Source organism: Cupressus sempervirens, chromosome 2 (genome assembly GCF_028749045.1).
Source record: "Cupressus sempervirens isolate cs-2001-9-10 chromosome 2, ASM2874904v1, whole genome shotgun sequence".
Lineage (NCBI taxonomy): Eukaryota > Viridiplantae > Streptophyta > Pinopsida > Cupressales > Cupressaceae > Cupressus > Cupressus sempervirens.
The window spans coordinates 734,633,074-734,646,242 of NC_143119.1; positions in this window are offsets into that span (position 1 = coordinate 734,633,074).

Below are 13,169 nucleotides of genomic sequence, written 5' to 3' on the forward strand. Positions count from 1 at the left end.
TTTTAACTAGGGAAACCCTTGATCAAAGGGATAACCATAGTGGGAACGATGCCAACAAGATGATGTACTAATAAAAGTGTTCCTTGTGAAAGGATAGACCTTGTTAGGTGTCTCTGGAATATAATCAATACATATGAGTCCCTATTAAGAGAATTTGAATCCTTGTTGGGAGATTCCAACCCTATTAGGATTTGTGGTAACCCTATTAGGAGTTGAAAAGAAGACATAAGGATCCACTATCCAAGAAGCTTCGGTACTATCCTCACTGAATAATTCAAGTGTACATCAAAAATTGTCCAACAATAGCTTATCTTTCCAAATATAGTTCCTTGTAATCTCACTATGCCTCAACTAGGCTAATATTTGTTATGATCCAAATGATATTTTCATGTAATCTCACACAATACATCAAATTGATATGACCACATATCATCACACTTACATTACCACACTCTACTATAAGGAAATGAGCTTTCCTTTAAATCAAGTCCTAATTTTTTTTTATCAAGTTATCCTTGGGGCTTTCCTAAATTACAATAATAATATAGGACCAACTTAAGCTATACAATTAAACATTGCATTATAATATTATATCTTTTTCACAATTACAAGTAATCTTTCATCCACAATCTTCATAACTTTCCACTCGTTAATCATCTAAATATGTGTCATTGACCAAATAATATTTAGCATGTATTCAACCTCTATCTTAATTTTCTCAAATAGATTCCATCTCTGTTAGAGGATAAAAGCTAAACATTAGTACTTGCTTTCTAGAAATGCTATATGAAAGCTACCTTCACCAAATCCTTCATAACTCTATCTAGTGTTCATATTTCTTCATGTGCTCTTAAATATAGCATCTAGCTATAATTTGGAACATAATCCCACACACACAAGTTCATCTTCAATAATTCAACTACACAAATCCAAACTATGTCTATTGCTCTTCCAGTCTTCACAAAATAACCAATACGCTAACATCAATGAGGAAAAACTCTATCATGAATGCAAAACAAAAGCATTGAAACATGTCTCCAACACTTCTAGGATACTCCCCCATAGAAATAGTATTGGCAGTGGGCTATCATCCCTCATAGGATTCATGACATGGCTTAACTACCTCCTATGGTTTGATAATATTGTTAGTTGTATTAGACATTGATAGGTCAATCTTTTCATCCAACAATAACCTTGAACTTTGTAACAATTGGTATTAGAACTTGGCCATAGGTTTGAATCTTGGAGGACATGGTGAGTAACATTGGGAGGGGGATTGTTGGCAGTAGGCCAACATCCCTCGCAATATTCATGACATGGCTTAATTGCATCCTATTATTCTATAAGAATATTGGTTGTATCAAGCATTAACAAGTCAATCTTTTGGTGCAATGACAACCTTCGCCTTTCTAACAAATACCATCAACATTTAAGATAACAATATGGTCTTTACATTTATATTATTTTCTTTGCTTGTATCCCCTCATTCTATCTTAAGGTTTTTTTCGTAACCTCATTCAAGTGATTCATTTCCTAACCAGACATAGAGGGAAACGATGAAGCTTATACCCACCTTATTGTAAGCTAGTCACCTCCCCATCCAAATTTTCTCATTTTTGCATGATTGAGTCCTAGTCTATTGGTCAAATTTTCCAATCCAATGATAATTGTTACTCTGAAAAAAATTCATGTCAACATGACCTTAGGAAATAAGATGTGTAGGTAGTTAGCCAAGTTAAGATCACCACTATGTATGTAAGGAAGGGAATTTTCTTTCTCAATATGCCATGAAGCTGATTTCATGGAATGTTAGGGGACTTAATGCCTCTAAAAAACAATGCCTAGTCAAGCATTGTATTGAATACACCTTTAAGACAAATATTATCATGGTGCAAGAAAATAGGAAGTGAGGAAGTAAAGGAATTATGTATAAAAATATATGGATATGGAATTTGGATGGGGAGAAAACAATAAGGGCTTCAACTAATTTAGGAATTTTATGAAACTCTAAAGTAGTTTTGTATGCTAAGCTCAACATGAAAGGTATTGGATATGTAGAGAATTTAGGAGCATTAATAGAATCTTGAGGTTTATACTGATTAACATATATGAGCCTATCCCCCTTCATGAGAAAATGATAGCATGAGAAGATGTTAGGGGTTTATTTTGTATTGACATTAGGTTGGGGATAATTTTGATAGTCATATGGATCAATTACTTCTTTGGTTGTCATGGATGACAACTAAAATAGAATAGTCAGGTCATATAATCAGTGAAGTAAGAAAATAAGAAAGAAGGTTCATGATTGATATTACATAAGTTTGACTTAGTCCAGAATATTAGTAGACAATAAGGGAATCACTTTGGTGGTGATTGTGGTTGAAGTGGAACTATATAAGGTGGTCAAAAGTACAAATTCAACATGCTTATTTTTTAGTACAGTCATGACCAAAAATCATTTGGTTGATTGGTAAGAGAGTTTATGTTGTCATAGTTGTTAAGATAGATAAGAACACTTGAGTTCTTGAACAACAAATAATATATTCTAGATTGGTGAGTGGTATTGAAGTGCAAAGATATTTGGTGATATGGTGATGAAAATTAGAGGTCATGATATGATGAGTTGACATTTTTTGGGATCATTGGAAAAATTATAAGGCATATTTGAGCTGGTGCATTAAAGGACTCAAACCATATTTGACATCTTATAAATATAACATATAGATATTATGTAAGCTGACATGATCATATTTAAATGGATTCTAACATTAAGAAATGTGAATTACTTATGGTATTTACGTGACAATATCAAAATTGGAATGAATGGAAAGGTGTAAGTGACATAAATCATTCAATTATTCTTAAGAAGTAACATGATGTGAAATAAAAGAATTTAAATTTCTATGTTTGCAATTGATGTATTTGAGAAAAAGAAGCAAAACATGATTATAGAGTACAAAGAACATATTGGATCTGAGAAGCAGTCAGTGCCACATTTAGATTGTTTATCTCATTATTTTCTAGCAGTTACAACAAGAAAGTCCCTTATTCAAGTGAATTTTAAAATGTTCTTATTTGTAAATCCCTCAACTAAGTGAGCTCATAGAAAGATTTGAAATCCTCTTGTGAGGTAGATCTTAGTAGATTTCATTGTACTTTTTGTTGGAATTAATAATGAAAAAGTAAGTTTTGAGGAGGGGTGAATCAACACTTAAAACTTTAACCTTAAAACAATTCACCTAACATCCATCTCATAACTTAGCATGTAAACTGAAATAAGTAGCCATACATCACATCCATAGCTTAAAGAAAATTGAACATATTAAACAAATAATATGGTTACCCAGAAACCCTCCAAGGAGAAGGTAAAACTAGGGAGGGGACACCTACAAATCTCCACTACTACAATTGTAAAGTGTGGCCAATTATGGCTACAATATTTTGATCATAAGCTATGATCGACCCTATGAGAGGTTTGCCCTGTTAAAGGCTTACAAGATTGTTAGGTCTCACCTTGCTTAAAGGATTTCAATCTCACAATTAAGTAAGAACTCAGTTAAGAGATTTATATCAGCCTATTAGGACTACTATGTTAAGAGATTTACTCTGTATCACTTTTTAAAATGATTTGACACCTAATCCTTCAGTTAGCACCTTGTTGCTTAATGTTAGATCTTCTCTTTACTATTACATCCTGATCAAATATGTCTTCTCTAACCTTTCACTACTTTACTTTGTTCTACTTAAACTGATTATGTAATAAATAACTTTTTCATATCCATCTATGCCACCATGAATGTCATCTCTACTCTTAACATTTGTCTCCTTGCATATGTACATCATCACTTATAATCCATAATTCTCATAAACTCTTTAGGGGTTTACCTCCCTAAATAGGCATTAGTATAGGTGGGATAGGTCATGTTCAATGGCTATGGTTGATCTTTATTGTCGCCCAACTCATTCCTTTTTTTATTGGTTTCATGCATCACATAGGGGTTTCCAATATGACTCTATCCTTATCATCTATAATCAAAAAATCATGTTATGTCTCTAAAAAATGGTTTACATAGTATTTATGCCATTAAAAATAAATTTTCCTTTAACTGGTTACTCAACATCAATAGACTCTGATGCTCGGGCTTCACTATGCTTTTAACACTATTACTTGTCTTCTGAATAGCTTGGCACTTACTATTTCCTTAGCTCCTAAATTACTCCTTCTGTTGGCTTGGCACTTGAATGACTCAACACCTACTAGTGCTTGGCACTAATTGTCATATTACTTGACATGTATTGTCAGGAGGCTTATACTCAGCATACTGTATGCACAAGGCTTGCACTATAATTCTACTAGATAATGACTAAGTGTTTTGTCACTAGCTTGTCAAAACCAAAATGAGATAAAAAATCTCCCCCTTTGACATGAGTGGAAAAAACATCTTGTCATGGCATATACATCCTTATTCTATGCATAAGTCAAACAATGTATGTTTGCTACTTGGCTTCTATAGAAAATTTTAAAATCTCAAAATTCAAAATTGTTATCTATTTTTTGTACCTTATTACTCCCCTTGAGTTTATACTTCATTCTTGTTTCTAATTTTTCTTTCATTACCCTAATTATCACATGATGCTTCTAATGAATGAACTTGTATCTCTAGATTAGTAGCTAGGTTAACTAAGCCTTCATGAGTAGAAAGATGAGAATATTTCTTCACCAATTTCTTTGCATAGGCTAGTCCATGTGAGGTGTCAACATGGACTATATACGGATACGAGTAGATCTAATATTGACATTTGTTGCTTGACAATCAGCAAGCCTACTCTGAGTTGTTAGTAGCCTCTAAAAATGTAAATGACTATTACCAGGAGATTGTTTCAATGAGGTACCTATGAATTTCAAATCTTCTTGTAGTTGGTTAATAGCCCATTGAGTTCCCTAGGTGAAATTATCAAAACTACATAGCGTACTATATAGAGTGAAAATATACACTAACACCTTCTTTACATTTTCCATCTTGTTGCTAGATTAACCTATCTTAGTGTAGTGACACTAGATATGTTTTCCACAACTTTTGTGTGAAACTTTGATTCAGACCATTTTAATAGTTTGACATTAGAGTCTAGGTCTTCATCCTTTATCTTGTCCACTATATTGACAAGTTACTCTATAATAGGCTTATCTTCATTTGTAGCTGGGAGATTGAAAGCATCAATGAATATATATTTGATTTTATTCAAGAATTTCTTTTTCTTATGCTCCCTCCTTAATATTCCTTGCCTTTTCTTCCTTTGTAGAGCATCTTGAAGAATGCTCATTTATTCAATTATGATTGTGTTCAAATCAAACTTTGGTAGTATAATCACCTCATTTAAGATAACATTCTCAAATGATGTAGCATCAATACTCTTTGGTGTGCTAGGACTTGGCCTTGATATTTGTAATGGTGTAGCTTGTGTACTCAGCCTATGAAGAGTTTGACTGCTGAGAGATGTAGAAACTATCAATGTAAATAGTGTCTATATGGCAATTTTCTCCTTAGGTGTAGTAGTCAACTTGGGCTCTTCAATATTTTCTCCCTCTTTCTGGACTTCAGCCTATGATGGTGGAATAGGTACAAGACTTGCTTCCTTACCCTTATTCACTTTAGTTCCATCATTATCAATGATCACTAGAGCTAGTAAACTTGAATTGTTTAAGCTTGACACTGATATACCTATTGTTTATGCTTTTGCTTCTTTCATTTGAATAGAATTTGTTGACATTGTAGATGGTGTCTTTGTAGTGACATCCTTTTTTTTAGTGTTTACACTTTGATACTTTTGTAGATTCCTGTGATTCTTTCTCTTTTACCTCTTTATTTAATGGGGGCACATTTGATGTGTATGATTGCTTCTTCCCTGTAGATGCAAGTTATGCCTTTTGAATTTCATCTTCTCTCACCAATATTCGATTTATGCATGGTATAGATGTATTGGTAGAGTCTTGTTGAATCTTCTTCAAATCATCCTTAGTTAAAGAATTTACATTTTGTGACATTTTATCAGGAACATCCTTGATGCTTATTGAGTCTTGTTGACTTTCTTTCTCTCTATGTGGGGGACTGGCACTCAGCACTTCTACATCCTATACATGTTGTTTTTCTTCCTTTGCTATTTCTTCAGTACCCTCCATAGTACCTTCCTTAATTGGATTCTCTTTTCCTTTCTCTCCTTTCTCTTCCTCATATTTGTAATTGATGGATAATGTTACATTTCAAATATCATTTCTACACATACCTTTGATTGCTTAGTTGGGGGAAATGTGATCACTTGATCCATTGGATGAAGTGATCTCATCTGTACTTGATGTGCTACAATATTTCTTCTATTTACATGTATTATTCATCTATATCTTCACCTTTTCAACATCAACCTTCTCTTTGCCTTTGTTTAATTCATTGCTCGACACTGGTGACCGAGTCAGACAATTTTTGCTGACATGACCAATCTTGAGACAACTAGAGCATGTAATCTCACTCAACCATCTATTTTAACTACCTCTGAAGTGTGTTCTTATGTAGTTTTTAGGAACATGTCCATATCATTGACAATAGTGACAACTATACCTTGTATTGTAATCCCAATTGTAAGAATTTTCATGATGTTAATTATGAGAGCTAACTAAAATGCTCCTAGCACCTCTATCTCTACTTTTCCCTCTAGTGAGAGAAATGGGTTGCAAGGTCTCAGAAAACTACTATAGAACATCAGTACCACCAGAACCACCACCACCCCTATCACCTATGGTGCCAAATTGTATCTCATGTTCTCCTTAGGCTGCTCATGGAGTCCTTCCCTTGCAAGTATAATCAATGCTCCATATAAACTATTGTGCCATAATGAACCCAATTCCCTATAGGCTAGTAGGAAACCACTCTAATATTACTCGAAGAGCCCCTATTGGCTCACTTTATTTCTAATTTTGTAGAAACCAATGTAATGAAGTTTTTTATGGCATTAGATAGAGATCAATGTAGTGAAGTTGTTCATAACAAAATGGTAGAAGATACCAGTATTAGGAGAGGACATATAGTATGGGAAACATAAAATTTCACATAAAAAAACTAGAATGTAAATCATAAGTCTAATTTAAATTGCAATGTGAAGCATATATATATGAAGAAAAGACAACTAAAATTTGGAGACCTTAGTTTTCTTGTTTGATGTCCACTCGGGCTTGGATCTTCATTCATATGCTTTGTGTCCATATTTATGACAATTGTAACAATATCCTTCAAATTTCTTAGTTCTCATGGTTTTGGTTCTGCATTCCTCTACTTGATGTCCTTGCTTGGGGTTTTGGTTCACAATTTTTCTCTTGCAAAAAAATGTTGTATGACCTAACTTTCCACAATTATGACGAGTGGGTTTGTTGTTCTTACCTTTGTTATTCCTTTGTTCACCACTTCTAGATTACTCTCCTTCCATAGTAGTAGTATATCCCAATCCAATAGCATCATTAGGTCTTAGTGATTCTATCAATTTCTCAAAGTACTTTATGGCTTCACTTGGTTTGTTACACTTTTCTTTTTCTATCCTTAATTCATTTTGTAGCAGATATTTCTATGACTTTATGGTTGTGATCTCAATGCATTTTTCATTCAATTCATGATTTGCAAGCATCAATTGATTCATTTTATCCAATTGCATTTTTCTAAGCTTTTTTACGTCTGATGTCTTCTCTTCAAGTTTTCTAGTTAGTAGTCTTTTGTCTTCTTCAATCATGACTTTGTCTTTCCCAAATTTATTTTTATTTTTAGTCATTTCACATAGAAATAATTATTGTACTTTATGTTTCCTTTTGAGATTCCTGACTTCTCCATTTAGGGCACCATTCTTTTCCATCAAATTTGTAATTGTTGCATCATACTCTTCTAAGTTCCCTCCTACAAATAATCGAGTAGTGTTTATCTCTTCATATTGAGAGTCATTTTTTTGCAAAGCTATTTCTTTCTTTCTCTTCAATGACCACTATAGTATATTTCTTGCTTCATTCAACTGATGTAAGACAATTTGTATTTCAATATTTTGATTCTGAATATTCCAGTTTGTAGACTTCCATCTTCAAGATATTTAAAACTTTAACCTTAAAATAACTCACCTAACATCCATCTCATAACTTAGCATGTAAACTAAAATAAGTAACCATACATCACATCCATAGAATAAACAAAATTCAAGACATAACAAAAATAATTTGGTTACCCATAAACCCTCCAAGGAGAAGGTAAAACTGGGCTGGGGATGAGACCCATAAATCTTCACTATTGCAGTTGTAAAGTGTGGCCAATTATGGATACAAAGTTTTGATCATAAGCTATGGTATATAGTATGAGAGGTCCACCCTATTAAAGGCTTACAAGACTGTTAGGTCTCACCTTGCTTAAAGGATTTTAAACTCACAATTAAGTAAGCACTTGGTTAAGCTATTTACATCATCTTGTTAGGAATATTTAGTTAAGAGATTTACTATGTATCACCTGTTAAAATGATTCAACACCTGATCCTTCAATTAGCACCTTGCTGCTTAATGTAAAATCTTCTCTTTACTTTTAGAACCTTGATCTCCCTAATCAAATATTTCTTCTCTAACCTTTCACTACTTCACTCTGTTCTACTTAAACTGATTCCAAAATATATAACTTTTTCATAGACATCTATGACACCATGAATGCCATCTCTACTCTTAGCATTCATATCCTTGCACATGTATATCATCACTCATTGTCCATAATCCTCAAAAAATATTTAGGATTTTACCTCCTTAAATAGGCATTAGTATATATGGGATAGGTCATGATCAATGGCCATGTTTGATCCTTATTGCCACCTAATTTAATTGCTTTTCTGATTGGTTATATGCATTTCATAGGGATTCATAATATGACTCAATCATTATCTTCTATAATCAAAAAATCTTGTTTATGTTGGCCAAAAATGGTTTACATAGTAATTTGTTCCATTACAAACAACTATGTCTTTGACTGGTTACTTGACATCAATAGGCTTTGATGCTCATCCTTCACTATGCTCTTAATGTTGTTAGTCGGATCCTAAATAGCTCGAGACTCACTTTTTTCTTGGCACTTGAATCACTTGGCACATACCATTTACTCAACTCCTTCTGTTGGCTCAACACCTGAATGACTTGACACACACTAACTACATGACACCTACTAGTGCTCAACACTAACTATCATATTACTTAGTATGTATTGTCTGGAGGCTTAGGCTCAACATACTCTATGCAGTTGAATTGCACTACAATTCTTCTAGATAATGATTAAGTTTTTTTTCATTGCCTTGTTAAAATCAAAATGAGATCAACACTTCAAAAAAGTTATAAATTACTCTTAGTAGGGTGAGCCCTTGGAAAGGGTTATTGTAGCTTCTAACAAGGCACACTCAATTAACATAGTAGTGAGCTTGTGGATGTCATCCCCACCATGGTTTTCACCCTATAACCAAGGGTCATCTTGAAAAAAATGTTCCATGTGTGATGGATTTTTGAATGCTTGATATTGCTCTCTTTTATTTACTTATATCAGTTACATTCTTTGTGGCTTAGAAGTTGATATTGTAGTTGTAAAAATTAGTAGTTAAATTTTACATTACCTATTTGTATAGATTCACCCCCCTCTTAGTACCTAAGAATTATAAAATTTGGTATTAGAGCTCTGGTCCTCTTGGTAATAATTCTAACAAATCGAGGAAAAAACCCACATTCATGGAGAATTATAGGTACAAGAAGCAACACAAAAATGCAAATAAGATGATCAATGAGCTACAAGAAAATATGAGGAAATCAATTTCCATAAGGAGAAAACTTATTGAGAAGTTAAATAAAAGCCAATTGTAACGCCCCGCCAAGGGATTTAAAGAATTAACCTAAAATTTCACTAAGTTTGATAGCATTTCTTTTAATTTTTTTTTACATGAAAGTAAATCGTTTATAACTTATACATAGTAACAAAAGCAATAGAAATGTCCATTAAAAGTAAACATAATAGGTTATATTCAAGGATCCCTTAATGTTGAATTACATCTAAATCAACTAACATTATTGAATCTATCTAATACAACAACCACATGAAATAATAATGATAAGTCCAATATTTATACATTACATTTCTAAATGCTCAATCATCCATTGTACATGTCATAGGGTATGAAAGGCTTAAAAGAATATACATTCACAATGCAACAAAGTAAAGATAATCACAAATCATACATGATACATCATCATAGAAGATATAGACATCCATCATAAAAGATCAAACATAATAAACTAAGTGCATGGTTCCTCCCAACCATAAATAGCATCATTAGACCATCATGGATCCTAGCCATCCCTCTGTGCATAACATTCCAAATTATCGAAGAGGTCATCAGTATTAACATAGTAGGAATGCCACACCTAAACATACTACATCATATATAGAAAGTAATCTAACATGCAAATATAAGCATAAGATAACATCATCTAACATATGCTAACCATCAATGAAAGGATACATGGCCACTATCAAAATCCAAGAATGCATCAGCTAGGGTGTCTCAAATGAATCTCAAATGATAAGAGTGGAGAAGCACTACTGCCCGATCGTGTGGAACCTAAGTGGTCCACTCCCATCATGCTGAGGAGATAATCTCAAGTCCCAAATAGGTTAACAAATCACAAAGTAAAAATACTCTCTAAGTCCAAGAAACCTAAAAGTATACTACTCAAAGGTTCTAATCACAAAACCGACATCTAATCCTAGAGGCACACAATGACATATAGGAAACCTACTATACAAGTGGGAAAGTGTCATCACATAAATCATGTAGAAGTTACCTTGGTAGTTAGCTTAGGACTCCAGGGTCCCTACTGATCCTTATGCAGCCACTAGTATCCTCTCATACTAACAAGGCATACTATGGAATGCAAGGTTGCAACCAAGCATTCTCTCTACTCCCATCCTAGTTTGTACTAGCACTCGAGGCATGGGGGAGAACAAAAAAAAATCTTATTAGGTTCATTAAGTCAGTATTAGGTGAGAATTTTTTCACTTATTAAAAAAACTTACAATGAGTTACCCTGGTAGCCTCTTAGGGCCCAAGCTCCCATTGCAAGCCACTTCTCGACACTACAAGCAGATAACCTACCCTAAGCTCATGGAATCATAAATCTCATAATCACCCCAGTCCTATACAATCAATTGGAAAGAAATACCAAAAGATAATCCACAATAAGAACATCAAATATCCATAATAAAAGCATCAAATCTCCATGAGCAACTAAAAAGCATCCATAGATAATCATGACCACAACAGTTCTCTATTGGCAACTGAAGGTATCACTGATAATCAAAAGTATCCATTGGTTCTCAATAACCAAAATATATCTCAAAATCATACTGATCGAAGACTCCAAAATGGTCGAGTCAAAACATGTCACAACATGACATCATAAATCAACATTTCAGTCCCATCATGGTGACTGGAAAGTAATCCAAGGATAACTAATCGATGACTAAAAAATGGTTAAGTCAAATGTCTCATACATAAGAATCTTAGCTTCTTACAAGAAGACTGGAAAACAATATCAATTAGTAAATACAAACATTTCATAGAGCATTCCATCACATAACCATGGTTGGGTTTAGGAAGATTAGAAATAAGGCATCATCATGACATCACAATCATAACCCCCAAGCCTCTGGTAGACATCCTATACTGGTCAACATTAGTCAACCCAAAACCCAAAAGAAATAGCATAGAGAATACACAATGCAAGCACATGTTTTAGTTTTGCTAAATTACATAACTGAATTGAGTATGGAGGTTTCAGTTTTCGTTTCCAATTTTAGATATTGAATGGAGGAATGTTTTGTACATTTTCCTAACCCATGTATATGTTTGGTAAATAAAGGTTTCCCTTTATAACTCTAAAAATTGATCATCCAATTATTAAAATGATATTTTGTTTATATAATTTTTATTTGAAAATGTCCCCCATCAAATTTAAATAGTAAATTTTGACATGACAATTTACCAAATAAATTTCATAAACATCTTTTCTTCTTTATCCAAATCAATTAATTAAATCTATATAGTTAAACTGTAATATACATGCATACATACATACATATATGTATACATATATACATACATACATATATGTATATATATATATATATATATATAAATATTCAATGATAAATATTTTAAAATGTTTTAAGAAATTTGACATGGAGAAATTTGATTTCATCCCCAGTGAATTGCATAACACATAACACATATATGTATGAAGTACCACCGTCGGCATGCGGTACCCTGTGGTCGCAGGGCTTGTGGCGATAGTAGATACTTCGTACCCTTTATCATCGCAGTGCCTACGACAGCAGGTACCCGCGGTGACAACGATTACAGGGGTGCTAGTTTTGTTCCCCCCCCCCCCCCCAAACTTATGCAATATGATATATATTTTTATTTATAATATTTTATAGAAAACATTTGTTATCACTGCGATTCGGATTTTCAAATGTATACTTTCTACATCGACTTTAATATGTGGTTTATTATATATATATATATATATACATATATATATATATATATATATATATATATATGTATGTATGTATGTATGTATGTATGTATCTATGTATGTATGTATCTATGTATGTATGTAGATCTAAATAAACATATCTTTATCTACACAATTTTAAAGGCTTTCAATTTTAAGAAATTCCATAAAATATTTGTTTTCCAAATTTGTCTAATAAATCCTCCAATGGATTTGGCTATAAATTTAAACCCTAGCCCTGTAATCTCTTGAGATCTACACATATAAGGTTTCTCAAATAGATTTTAACTTCCCATATCAAGAATGTATACAACCAAAATTGGAAAAACCCTCATAAAGCATGTGGAAGACACGAAGAAGACATGAAGTGCAAGATGCAAAAATAACATAAGCAATGTCACAAGTGTCTACCTAGACACTGATGCTAAAATTCTTCTCCTCAAAATTTTGAAAAACAAACTTCTCCCTTCTCTAATGTTCCCAAGTCCTCCAACACACTTCAAAAATGCTCTTTCTAAGCCTCTAGGAGCGCTTGAATATAAAAGACTCTCAG